Source organism: Lynx canadensis, chromosome C1 (assembly GCF_007474595.2).
Source record: "Lynx canadensis isolate LIC74 chromosome C1, mLynCan4.pri.v2, whole genome shotgun sequence".
In the NCBI taxonomy this organism is placed as follows: domain Eukaryota; kingdom Metazoa; phylum Chordata; class Mammalia; order Carnivora; family Felidae; genus Lynx; species Lynx canadensis.
The window spans coordinates 51,901,888-51,908,929 of record NC_044310.1 but is presented as its reverse complement, the minus strand read 5'-3'; positions in this window follow the sequence as shown (position 1 = coordinate 51,908,929).

The following is a 7,042-nucleotide window of genomic DNA, read 5'->3' as shown; positions in this document are numbered from 1 at the left end:
TACTTGGCAATCAAAAAGAATGAAATCTTGCCATTTGCAACTACATGGATAGAAGTAGAGGGTATTATGCTAAGTGAAATTAGTGAGTCAGAGAAAGACAAATATCATATGACTTCACTCATATGAGGGCTTTAAGAGACAAAACAGATGAACACAAGGGAAGGGAAACAAAAATAATATAAAAACAGGGAGGGGGACAAAAGCATAAGAGACTCTTAAATATGGAGAACAAACAGAGGGTTACTGGAGGGGTTGTGGAAGGGGGGATGGGCTAAATGGGTAAGGAACACTAAGGAATCTACTCCTGAAACCATTGTTGCACTATATGCTAACTAATTTGGATGTAAATTTTAAAAAATAAAAAATAAAATTAAAAAAAAAGAAGAAACAACACCAATTCCACATAGTTTCTTCCAGAAAATAAGAGGAAGAAACAATCCTGACTCATTTATAAAGTCAGTATTGCCCTGATACCAAAACCAGACAAAGACAATACAAATCAAGAAAACTAGAGACCAATATTCCTCACATACATGGTCACAAAAATGCTGAACAATGTACTAGCCAATTGAATTCACAGTATATACTGTAAAAAACAGCATATCACAACCAAGAGGGGTTTATTCTGGCAATGAAAAGCTGTTCAATATGTGAAAATCAATGAGTGTAATCCATCACATTAATAGTCTAAAGAAGAAAAACAATATAATGACACAAAAAATATATTTGACACAATTCAGCATCCATTCCTGGTTTAAAAAAAAAAAATCTCAGGATTCCAGGGTGGCTCAGTCAGTTAAGCGTCAGACTCTTGATTTTGGCTCACCATCTCATGGATGGTGAGTTTGAGATCCAACTTGGGATCTGCACTGACAGTGTGGAGCCTGCTTGGGATTCTCTGTCTCTCTCTCTTTGTCCTTCCCCCTCCCCACATGCCCACACTCTCTCACTCAAAACTAAATATATTTTTTTTTAATTTCAGTAATCTAGGAATAGAAGAGAATTTTTCTAACCTAATAAAGGGCACCTACAAAAACATCTTCAGCTAACATCATATTAATGGTGAAGAACTGAATGCTTTCCTTCCTAAGATTGGGAGCAAGGTAGGGATATCCACCTTCAACATTCTACTAAACATCATTATGGAAGTCTTAGCCAGTGAAATAAGACAAGAAAAAAAAAGGGGAGGGGGCATATAGATTGGAAAGAAAATGAAACTGTGCCTATTTGCAGATGACATGTTTTTCTATGTAGAAAATCCCAAGGAATCTACAAAGAAAAAAGTCCTAGGACTAACAAATGAGTTTAGCAAGAGTCTCAGGATACAATACTAACATGCAAAAATCAATTATGGTTTTATATACTAGTAGTTTATAACTGAAACCTGAAATTTAAAAAATAATACCATTTAGGAGCGCCTGGGTGGTTCAGTTGTTTAGGCATCCGACTTTGGCTCAGGTCATGATCTCACAGTTTGTGCATTTGAACCCCGCATCAGGCTCTGTGCTGACAGCTCAGAGCCTGGAGCCTGCTTTGGATGCTCTGTCTCCCCCTCTCTCTGCCCCTCCCATGCTCATACTCTGTCTCTCTCTGTCTCTCAATAATGAATAAATGTTAAAAAAATAATAATGCCACTTACAATAGTTCATAAAAATAAAATATTTAGGGATACCTGGTGGCTCAGTCGGTTAAGCACCCGACTTCAGCTCAGGTCATGATTTCACGGTTTTGTGAGTTCAAGCCCTGTGTTGGGCTCTGTGCTGACAGAGCCTGGAGCCTGCTTCAGATACTGTATCTCCCTCTCTCTCTGCCCCTTCCCTGCTCATGCTATGTTTCTCTCTCAAAAATGAACATCAAAAAAATTTTTTTAATAAAATAAAATATTTAGATGTAAATCTCATAGAGGATGTACAGGATTTGTCAGCCGAAAACTATAAAACTATTTTCTTTAAAACGAAATAAAAGAAAACCTAAATAAATGGAGAAATATACCATGTTCATGGATTGTAACCAACACAATAAACATGTCAATTCCCCAAAATGACCAATATATTTAACACAATATAGATCAAAATCCCAGCAAGAATTTTTGTAGATATAGACAGCTGCTTCTAAAAGTCATTTAGGAGGCACCTGGGTGGCTCAGTGGTTAAGGGTACAACATCAGCTCAGGTCATAATCTCATGGATTGTCAGCTCAAGCCTCGAGCTTTGTGCTGGTGGTATAGAGCTTCTTGGGATTCTTTCTCCCCCTCTCTGCCCTACCCTCTCTCATGATAAATAAACTTAAAAAAAAATTCATTTGGAAAGGGAAACAAACTAGAACAGTTAAGGCCATTTTGAAAAAGAACAAGAAGATTGGAGGAATCATATTACCTGACTACAGATTTACCATATGTAAAGCTACATAATGAAGACAGTGTAGTATTGGTGAAGAGAAAGACGCATAGATCAGTAAGACAAAATAGAGTCCAGAAATATACCCACACAAATATATGGGTCTATATCTTCAGTTGATTTTCAACAAATGCACAAGAGCAATTTAAAGGAGAAAGGGGCACCTGGGTAGCTTAGTCTCTTAAGCATCTGACTTTGGCTCAGGTCATGATCTCATGGTTTGCTGACAGCATGGAGCCTGCTGAGGATTCTCTCTCGGCCTCTCTTTCTGCCCCTCCCCCACTTGTGCTCGCTCTCTCTCTCTCTCTCTCTCAAAGTAAATAAATAAACTTAAAAAAAGTTTTTAAAAAGGAGAAAGAACAATCTTTTTTAGCAAATGGTACTAGGACCACTGACCTACATATGAAAACAAAAAATGAACCTCAACCTAAACTTCATAACTAATACAAAAATTAACTCCAACTAGATCATAGATATAAATGCACCAAGTAAAACTATATAACTTATAAAATAGAAATTTTTTTCACATAGGGCTAGGCAACAACTTCTTAGACTTGCCACCAAACACATGATCCAATAAAGAAAAAAACTGATAAGCTGGACTTCATCCAAATTAAAAACTTTGCTCTCCATATGATACAGTTAAGAGAATGAAAAGAGGGACACCTGGGAGGTTTAGTTGGTTAAGCGTCTGACTTCAGCTCAGATCACGATCTCACAGTTCATGAGATTGAGTCCCATGTCAGGCTCTGCGCTGTCAGTGCCTGAGATTCTCTCTCCCCACTCTATCTTTCCCCTGCTTGCATGCACAGGCTCTGTCTCTCAAAATAAATAAACTTAAAAACAAAAGAGAGTGAATGAAAAGATAAGCTACAGACTCAGAGAAAAATTTTGCAATTCACATCTCCAACAAAAGATGTATCCAGAATTTATAAAAAAAAAAAAAAAGCTTCAAATCTCAAAAGAAAACCCCATTTAAATGGCCAAAAGCCTTGAAGAGATGCCTCACTGAAGAGGATATATACAGATGGTAACTAAGCATATGAAAAGTTGCTCAGCATCATAAACCCTTAAGGAAATGCAAAGTAAAACTACTATGAGATACTACTGCATGTTTTTTAGAATGTCTAAAATACAAAATACTGACCATATCAAGTTCTGAGGAGGATGCAGAGCAACTGAAACTCTCATACATTGTTTATGGAAATGCATAATGGTACAACCACTCTGTAAAACACATTGGCAGTTTCTTAAAAAGCCAAACATACAGTTACCATATGACCCAGCAATCTCACCTCTTCCTATCTATCCTAGAGAAATGAAAAATTATGTTCACACAAAAGAACCCGTGTATGAATGTTTATAGCAGCTCAATTAATACTGCCCAAAACTGGAAACGGCCTAGGAAATGAATAAGCAAATTGTGGTACATCCATATAAAGAAATGCTACTCAGGGGTGCCCAGCTGGCTCAGTCAGTGGAACATGCAACTCTTGATCTTGGGGTCCTGAGTTCGCACCTCACATTGAGTGTAGAGGTTATTTAAAAAAGAAAGAAAGAAAGAGAGAAAGAAATACTAGAAACAAACAAATACATACAATTTGGATGATTCTCAAAGGAATTAGGCTGAGTGAAAGAATTCAGTCTCAAAAGGTTACAAACTGCAGGATCCCATTTACATGACATTTTCAAAAAGAGAAAACTATAGTAATAGAAAGATCAGTGGTTGCCAGGGGCTAGGTGTGTGTGTGTGTGTGTGTGTGTGTGTGTGTGTGTGTGTGTGTGTGTGTTTGGAAGGGAAAGGGGAGAAGGATGTGACGATAAGAAATAGTATAATGGAATCTTTTTGTGATGGAACTGTTTTGTATTCTGATTGTGGTAGTGGTGAAATGAATCTACAAATGTTTTAAATTAACAGAACCATACAACCTTGCTCTCCTCCCCCAAAAAGGTCAAATTTATTGTATAGCTTTTTTTAAAATATGAAGTGTTAAATGTTAACTAGACTTATTGTGCTGATCATTTTACAATAAATGCAAATACTGAATCATTATGCTGTACAAATGAAACTGATAGGTTTTGCATCAGTTATACCTCAATTAAAAAATAGTTGAGTTGTAACACTAAAAGGCTGTGTCATCTTGACCAGCTATTTCCCTAACAAGTCTTATAATCCATCTTAACTAGGCTGTGCCAGTATTAGGAAGCAGTAGATACTACTTAAGTTTCTTAAATTCCCTAATTTATCTTTATTTTCCTTATTAAAAGAATGATGCCTGTGAAGGCAATTCACCCAAAGACTCAGAGAACCTCACCTGTAATAAATGTCCAGGCCTTTGCTTTCACAAGGAGAGCCATAGATAAAGAAAGTGAGCCTCTACCTCACTAGTTCTCAAAGTGTGGCTCATGAAACCCTGGTAGCCTAAACCTGTTTAGGGGGTCCACAAAGTTGAAACTATTTTTTAATGCAAGATGGTTTTTTTTCCTTTTTACAGATGGTACAAAAGCAATGGTGGGTAAGACACTCTAGCATGAACCAGGATAGAGGCACCAGGCTACACTGTAAAAATTGTATTCTTCTTTGGCCCACACTTGGAACTTAAAAAAAAAAATGCCAGTTTCACTTTAAATCTCAACCCTTGGCTACATATTGTATTAATAAACTGCCCGATGAAGAGAATGAACCCAAATAGCACTTTTACTACATTCCTAAATACAATGAGTGTTTCAGGGGAAAGTCCTTATTTGAATTGAAAGTTGAATGAACTATGGTTCAACCATTATGAGCTCATGGTTCATGAGTTCAAGCCCTGAGTCTTGGGATTCTCTCTCTCTCCCTCTCTCTGCCCCTCCCCCGCTCACTTGCATGCACGTGCACTCTCTTTCTCTCTCACAATAAACAAATTTTTTTAAAAATTTGAATGAACTACCTTATTTACACCATTTTTACTTGAATAAAACAAGACAAAACAAAAAAGTCTCACAGGAAAAAAGTATTAGTTTTAAAATAGAAGTTCAAGAAGTAGAATAGTTTATTCTGGACTGGAGAAAGGATTAAAGGCTTCATGAAGGATGAGGCATTTAAAAATGTATGTTAAAAGTACAGAGTATAATGCTTGTCGTAATCTATCTTTTCTGATAAAGAAGTGCTCTACACATATTTGGCACTCAAGGAGTATGTGATTAACCTATTGCCTATGATATTAACACTAGAGACACAATTTAGGAAACTCTATGAAAAGTGAAAAACATGAGAAAATGCCTGAAATTTCTTCCTACCCCTTTTGAAATCTTCTCTTAACCCATCAAAGTTCATTTAAAGTTCTAGCACATTCCTGATTCTTCCAACCCACGCTGGTCTTTTCAACTTGTCCAAACTTATTCTATCAAACTTGGTCTAATACCTTAGTGTAATACTTCTCTATATTTTAAAGTCCATGCCTCATTTCCTTTAATAGTTATTAAAAATGTGTTTTTATATTAAAAAATTTAAAAACATTGCATTGCATGACTAAAAAGAAAGCACTACTTAGCTTCAAACTACGCATCTTTTATTCCTTCAATCTACTGAGTCTTATGCCCCTAAAAATATCTGGGTAAGCCTTCCTTTCCTTTTCTGTTCCCATACCCTCTTCACTAGTTTATGCTTAATGATCAGTGCTTACTAATTTAAGAGTTAATATTATTCCTTAATAGGCTAACATGTAACACATTTTCTCAGCTCTTTCTTTTTCTGAGGTCAGAGATCATGTCTACTACTTCTCTATTATAACTAATGCAATATGGAATAGAAGTTTGCCAATTGGATATCCCTGTGTACCATTTTCCAGTCTAGTCATCTCCTAAATTTTTACTCCCTTTAAGAAAACAATTATTTCAAAAGCTAAATCCATTTTTTTGCAACAGAGGTTTAGAAAAAGGCACAGAGAAATTTGATTCTTAGTAATGCTGCATATTCATATTAAAGTTGCCAGAAAGCTTACAATGCTGGTATTCTATAGTAACTGGCACTATTATATGTTAACATTAGCCTCATTCAGATGATTGAACTTAAGGTGCCTTTGAATTTAAGTTGGTTGATCTTGTGTTAAATTGTAAAGGAAAGAATAAAGTTAAGAATATGTATAAAATGTTGGATATTTGTCAATTGTGTCTCAAAGAAATTGAAAAATATTTTTCTTAATTTTGGGGGAATGGAACCATACCTCTAACCCCTTTCTAATATGTAGGTCTTCTTTTTAACATTAATATGTATCTTTAGAACTGTCATTATTTTAAAAAATAGAGAAACTCTTTTTACTTTTTTTAAGTTGGCTTCATGCCTAACATGGGCTTGAACACACAACGCTGAGATCAAGAGTCACATGCTCTACCAACTGAGCCAACCAGGTGCCCCCAGAACCTATTTTTAAAGTACAAATTGATGGGGCGCCTGGGTGGCTCAGTCGGTTAAGCGTCCGACTTCGGCTCAGGTCGTGATCTCGCAGTCTGTGGGTTCGAGCCCCGCGTCAGGCTCTGTGCTGACAGCTCAGAGCCTGGAGCCTGTTTCAGATTCTGTGTCTCCCTCTCTCTGACCCTCCCCCGTTCATGCTCTGTCTCTCTCTATCTCACAAATAAATAAAGGTTAAAAAAATTAAAAAAAAAAA